The sequence below is a fragment of the Triticum dicoccoides genome, chromosome 3A (genome assembly GCF_002162155.2).
Source record: "Triticum dicoccoides isolate Atlit2015 ecotype Zavitan chromosome 3A, WEW_v2.0, whole genome shotgun sequence".
Lineage (NCBI taxonomy): Eukaryota > Viridiplantae > Streptophyta > Magnoliopsida > Poales > Poaceae > Triticum > Triticum dicoccoides.
The window spans coordinates 5,517,321-5,524,659 of NC_041384.1; the positions used below are offsets into that span (position 1 = coordinate 5,517,321).

General features: G+C 41.4%; 1 long non-coding RNA gene across 1 annotated transcript; it reads right to left on the reverse strand.

Annotated features, from left to right (window-relative positions):
* Positions 1-3,630: 3,630 nt before the first annotated feature.
* On the reverse strand, positions 3,631-7,048 carry LOC119270887. The gene is made up of 3 exons (XR_005134349.1): positions 6,902-7,048; positions 4,851-5,075; positions 3,631-3,855 (listed from the first exon to the last, which is right to left on the reverse strand). It is a non-coding gene; the product is annotated as an uncharacterized LOC119270887 (long non-coding RNA).
* Positions 7,049-7,339: the final 291 nt, after the last annotated feature.

Genomic DNA, 7,339 nt, shown 5'->3' on the forward strand with positions numbered 1-7,339 from the left:
TGTATTTTTTATGTATATTTTTACATGTTTACACCCTCACTCTTTCCTCTCAAACTCCGGACTTTTTTGCATTCAGCAGGCACCATTCAAAGCCACGTCATTAATTTTCAACCCTTTCTGACATAATTTGCTATTTTTAATGCATTTACTGATTTGTTTTGAGCTAAATGGCCCTGAAATTGAAAAGCACTACAAATGAACTCAGAAAAGGTTGAAACTTGGCATGGTATCATCATTTCGCCCGCATAGCATGTGCAAAAAAGTAGAGAGGGTCACGTCAAAAACAGGATGCACTTCGTGTACAAACTGCACAATCTCTTTCAAAGTATCAGGGTTTCGGACGAAAACTCATCTGTTACACCGGCAATTCAAAATTTTAGTAACTTATTACAACTGCAGAAAAGAAAAAAACTATATAAAAAAATTACTCAGAATAAATAGAAGAAAATAAATAAAGCAGAAAAGAAAAAAACTATCTAAAAAAATTACTCAGAAATAAATAGAAGAAAATAAATAAAGCATAAAAGAAAAAACTATATAAAAAAACTACTCAGAAATAAATAGAAGAAAAGAAAAACTATATAAAAACTACTCAGAAATAAATAAAGAAAATAAATAAAGTAGAAAAGAAAAAAAACTATATAAAAAACTCCTCAGAAATAAACAGAAGAAAATAAATAAAGCAGAAAAGAAAAAAACTATATAAAAAATTACTCAAAAATAAATAGAAGAAAATAAATAATGCAGAAAAGAAAAAAACTATATAAAAATTTGTTGGGGCACTGCCCAGTGGGCCTGCCAGACCTCGGGTGTGCAAATTCAGGCCCAGAAGGGCCAGCAGGCTCACAGGACAGCGCGCCATAGTTAGGCCCAGAAGCCTGCTATATAGAGGAGTTCGAAGGAGCAGCCGCAGCTGGGTTTATAAACAAGTGCGGCTGCCCTTTGCCCGGCGAGCTGGGACTAAACTTTGCGCCCCTCGCCTGGCAGCGCACCCCCTTTAGTACCGGGTCGTCGCTCCACCTGGTACTAAAGGTAGGGTCTTTAGTACCGGTTGGAGCCACCAACCGGTATTAAAGGTCACCACCCGGTACTAAAGGGCTACCCTTCCTGCCGCTTGGCCTGGCCAAAATTGACCTTTAGTACCGGTTGGTGGCTCCAACCGGTACTAAAGGCTCATCCTACATAAGTGGCACTTACAAATTTCGTCAGTTTTTATCTGCTTCTTCTCCTCTGCCCCGTCGCCCGCCGCCCCCATCGCCACCCCTTGTCGACGCCCCCGTCGCCGCCCCGTCCCCGTCCCCGTCCCCGTCGCCGCCCCGTCCCCGTCCCCGTCCAAGCCACACTTCAAAATGAAGAACATATCCATGAAGGTGGCAGACGCCGTTGCTTATACAAATCCCCCCGAAGCAACCTTCCATTGCAACCCGATTCCAGCCGGCTATGCTCGTGTCATGGTTGATGAGGTGGTGGACCAATATTCAGGGCTAGAGCTTGACATTCCTGGGCATCACCAGGAGCACACACTGGGAGAGGCCATACATCATATCATCCTATGGAGAAAGGATTGCATCATCTTTCGAAGGCCACCGACACCGCGTCGTCATCCGACTCCTCCTCGATGTGAGGCCACTCCTCCTCCAAGTCCGGCATAGCAGTAGGCCACTCCTCCTGCTTCAAGTCCGGCACAGCACGAGGCCACTCCTCCTGCTTCAAGTCCGACGCCGCGTGAGGCCAATCCTCATGCTTCAAGTCCGGCACATCGTTAGGCCCCTCCTCCTGCTCCAACTCAGCCACGTCAGCCGTCTCCGCTGCCTTAGCAATCGGGGAAGAGAGACGCCGCAGCTATGATGTGTAGCGCTACGAGTCGAGGTAGTACAGGAGGTATAGGCGGAGTCAAGCGATATAAATATGGTCCAAGCCTCGCTCCTCTTCCTCAGAGGCCTTACGACATGACCGAGGAGCAAAACATAGCCATAGTGAAGGCCCTAGTGGACGCCCATTTTGGACCGAAACCGGCACCGCCGCCAAGGGAGAAAGTGCCAGAGGAAAAGATTGCCACTTTATTCGTATGGCTAGACCACCAGCTCCAGAGGAAAAGTGCTTGACTCAGACTATGAGCGCCAAATCAGGAAGGCACATTGAGCACGAGTACAGAAGGAGTCGAGCTCAAGCTCGAGCCAAGCAGCTGGCAAAAAATGCGGAAAACCGTTCCCCAGCCGGGAGAAGAGGCGACGCAATTGATACCCCCGCTTGTTATGCCAACAACACATAAGAGTATCGGCGCCCTATATATATGTGGGCAAACCGTTAACGTTCCCCAGCTGGGCAATCTGGTAATAACCGAGGAGCATATAATGCAGGCTGAAATGATCGGTATGACTGTTGGACAACTCCTTGAGATCGAGCACATGTCTCCACTTAGAGAGGAGGAAATAAAACGAAAATATGTCCGTGGTGAACCTTTGATCAAGCCCGAGGAGGTCAAGAACCTCCCTATGAGAATGTATGAATTGCATCAATGGTACATGAAAATTTGCAAGACCCACAATCTATAGTTCCTCATGGTGAAAGTCAAGGAAGAGGATAATTCCATATGCTAGCTCTGTCTATTGAGTATACAGAACTGTTTCAGTTATTCAATTATGACGCACTTGACAAATCTATCGTCAGTTGCTATTGTCTCTAAGTGATTTATTTCTGTAATTTAAGTCTCAAGCTAGCTGTAGTGCTCTCGTTGATCATTACATGTAATTATCCTTACTATATATTCTTTTCTGTGGTATTATGCAGGATGAAGATGTCCGAAATGAGAAAAGCTGGAGGCTATGGCATTGGGTTCATTGACCCAAATACCATTAATGAAGAGACATGGTCATATGAACATTATAAACAAGAAATAGAGAATAACATGCTAGAGTTCTTGAAGCGCCTCATTACCAATGCAGATATACTACCACTACAAGAAATATGTCAACTTGTGACCTTGACTATTGGTCAATGAAAGGTCATTGTTTTTCATTTCCGACCTTTTTTGACAAAAAACAGAAGGTCAAAAGCTGGCGGTCGTAAACTGAAATTAACGACCTTCTCTATGAGAATGTCGTGGACATTTACGACCAAAATATGCCTATTGTTTTGTTTTGTCACTAGCAGCCTCCCCAAGCCACGTAGGCATCCGACGTGGCAATCTGATGTGGCATAAGATTCAGCCCGGTCCAATTCAGTTTTCTACATGAGCCTAGCCCAACAATTCGGCTTTTTAATGTGTTTTTTTCCTGTGTTTTTATTAGCTACATGGGTCTGACCCAGTAATTCAACCCATGTATTATTTTTTAGGCAAGCCCTTTTAATATATGTATTTTATGTTAATTTCAGTAAGCTACATGGGCCTGGCCTACAATTTGGCCTTCTTATTTTCTAGCACAACATTTTGCAATCAATTTATTTTTTATTTCCAACTTTTGTTCCCAGCTCCAGTTTACAGATGGGTCCCAAATGTCAGATTTTTCATGACTTATTAATAAACAATATATATGTATATATCAAACAGACAGAAGAGAGAAAGCATATGAAAATCTTCAAATAATAGCTAAAATAAGTTTATTATAATATGCTATACAGAACAGAACACGTGAAACTACATACACTCATTCACATCACAACAACCAGTTTTCATACAATCATTCACATCACATCAACCAGTTTAACCATCGAATCTTGCATACTCAGGAACTTCAAACTTCACCCAGATCCACACAATCATAAATAATGGGATCTACAAATAGACCGCTCTACCAGTACAAAAGCTAGCTGCTCTTCAACATGGGTAGAAGTCCTCAACGGAGTTCCATTCACCTACAAGAACAGAATGGAATATCAAGTACTTGCATTCTTCAAGAAGATTACAACCAACATATATATGTACGGGGACATCAGGAAAGCTGATGGAGCAAAATCAAACAACAGATAAATCAAGTAAACAGACCATTTGGAAAAAAATATACTACCAGGCTTGAACATGAGCATAGAAAAGAAAAGATGATTTCAGTGAAATTAAAACTGCCAATGAAAGCTGAATAACAGTTCAGCTGATTAACTCCTAGTATGGAGGAATATCACAAAATTAAACAAGATGGTCGTGCAAGTTTCTATACAAGTATTCGTGATTACGGTTTGTTAACATCGTCTAAATTCTCCAACATGCACAAAATTAATTAATATATCTGAATGTGCTACCAATGAAGCAAATTCTAAAAGATACACGAACAGGGCTTAATTAGCTAACCATGTCATTCTATAAACACACAGCAAACTCAATGATAACGTGTATAGTTATTACCATATAGTTTCTATATGAGTATTCATGATTTCCTTTTGTCATCGTCGTTTAAATAGCTTGGCGAACATTGACAGCAAAGAAACCCAAAATTTAAGTCAATAGCTTTGTGAGCATGTAGTAGATTGTTCACATCCTAATGAAATACATGGCAAAGAAGCTTTACCATGTAGACAAACACCCACTAACTCAGACGCTACAGGTGCTTGTTTCATCATGTTACAAAGGAGAAGCACAAACCACAACTTTACTCCACACACACACACACACACACACGCACACGGACCAGTAGATCAACATGAGGACATAGATTAGACCAAATCCACATAAACAAATCCATACACATAGCAGGATAACTGGATATTGGCCAATTGGATTGATCAGGAGCAACAGTGCATATTTTCCCTAAACCTAAAATTGCCATAGTGCGTAAATCATGCCACTGGTCAGAGTACAACACCACAATCACCAGTACAAGGCCACCAGAAGCACCACAGAGAGGGATAGAGCTCACCTAGGTGGTTTGTAGCCAAGGAAGAAGCACAGCCGGCCGTGGTTGCGGCAGAGTTACTTGCAACGCATATGCAGATCCTTGGGGCTTGTTGTCTTTACCAACACTTCATCCCACAAAACAACTCCCTTGGCTGCCATGTCACATGCTTCTACTGCCTTGTCCACCATGTCATAGATGCATCCAGAGTAGTTGGACTGAGATCCTCCAGCAGAGGGGCACAACCAACTAACATACAAAAGGAGAAACAGTCACTTTAAACAGTAATAATATTTTAGGTCTGACTAGTACTAAAATCAACAGCATCTGACTCTATATAAAAAATCAACAACATGTTGTAACAGTACGACTGTGCTCCCAATCATAAACAACAAGATTCGGGACATTTATCATGCCAACAATACCACTAGTAGTAGTACCAATGTGTTAACAAAAATTAGGCCAGTAAACTAGGACAAAGCCCCTGCTGCTCTCAAACAGTAGGTCACCGCCATAAGCTTTGATTTCTGGCAACTAGGGGAATTGGATCAATTGCAATTCAAGATGGTGCATTATTTGCTAGTGGCAAAGCAGGTTCGTTTTTACTGGGTACTAACAAAGTTGGTTTTTACTTGGTAGCGGCATAGTAAGTTGTGACATTTAAAAAAAACAGTAAGAAAACCAGCGGCGGCTGCTCCAGCCCGCTGCTCTCCTCCTCGACACCTCCACTGTAAATTTTGCTAGCAATCATCAGCAGCAAGTACAGAGTAAACTGGGACTTTGTTGTAGCTACAGAAACTGAAACAACACACACATCATGGAATTTCATATCATAGCCAACAAATATTTTACCGGAACACAGGGTGTTCTTCTCCGTATTTTAGAAACATGCAAACAAAGGTTTCAGTACAAACAAACAAGTGGAGTAGACAAATTTCAGAACAGAATGTGTTCGCACCGTTTGGTTTATGTGCTTGGTTTATTTAAACAGAAGTTTCTGTACAAACAGAAAAAGGGAGTTAAAAAAATACAGAAACTACATAAGCTGCACATTCAGGTTGTGATACTCCCATCTTCAGTATATGCATGTTGTGATACTCCCATCTTATGCAATTTGACTCGCAGAACAAGAACAAAACTGATTTTGAACATTCGATGCAAAATACGGTAAATACGTCTTGTATCTACTCCTTGGCTACTGTTATTTCAACTGTAAATTTAGCCAGCAATCATCAGCAGCAAGTACAGAGTAAACTGGGACTTTGTTGTAGCTACAGAAACTGAAACAACACACACATCATGGAATTTCATATCATAGCCAACAAATATTTTACCAGAACACAGGGTGTTCTTCTCTGTATTTTAGAAACATGCAAACAATGGTTTCAATACAGTCAAACAAGTGGAGTAGACAAATTTCATAACAGAATGTGTTTCCACCATTTGGATTATTTGCTCGGATTATTTAAACAAAAGTTTCTGTACAAATAGACAAGTGGAGTAGCATGTGTTTACTTTGCATGCTCAAGGTACACTAGTCTGATGAAAACAATATGCTCGAGGTAAATTAGCTTGCATGCTCAGAGTACATTCAGAAATTCTGAACAACATCAAATTGGCTAAATAACTTGGCCTAGAACACCAATCTTAAAGTGAATTTATGAGAGCAGTACATTCATGAAGTTCTACTCTGAATTTTAACTTTCTTTCTATGAATTTTCTGCAGCGCGGTAATATCTCAAAAGAAAACAACACTGTAAACAGGCAATTGACTAAAACCCGGAGTACTATGATAGGGAATACCCACATTCATTTCAGAAATTGGTGTTGGACATACGACAACCCCTTGAAGTACACCTAAATTTATACTGAATTCCTTGCTCTATGACTAAAACCCGGAGTAGAAACATAAGGAATTGAAATGCCTGCATTCATTTCAGCAAGAAAACTAGTAGATCTTGGAGGTTGAAGCACTAAGATTAAGGAGTAACTTAATCAGAAGGGCCTAGCAAGCTAGCACAAGCATCAACAGCCGTTTTAATCAATCAGAAGGGCAGGAGTAGCTTAATCAATACCCTTATCCGTGAATTATAGGTAGGACTCAATATTGGAGGTTCGTGTTGGGCTCTTGGTGGCGCTGCCAGCCTGCCGCCTTCCCTTGGCGCTTGAGTAGGCCGTCAACTCCTTGTTGTACGCCATCCTCATGTTCATACTCATAGCAAAGGCGGCAGACCAGGAGGGCGCACTCATTGCAGGCCTGACCACCTGCACCTTTCAACTCCTTACCCTGCATCAGCAAGATCAAAACAAGGTTAGTATACAACCCTACGAAATTAAGACAACTTGCCAGGAGACACAGCAATTCCTCATGTATTCATTGATGCTACGTGAGGAAATCATCTGCTTGGCTTAAAGTTGAGACTATGATCATCAATGAATACTAAACAAGGTCCCAATATATCAGTGCGGTCTGGAACAGAAAAATCTCTTAATTGCTCCACCACTCGTCAATT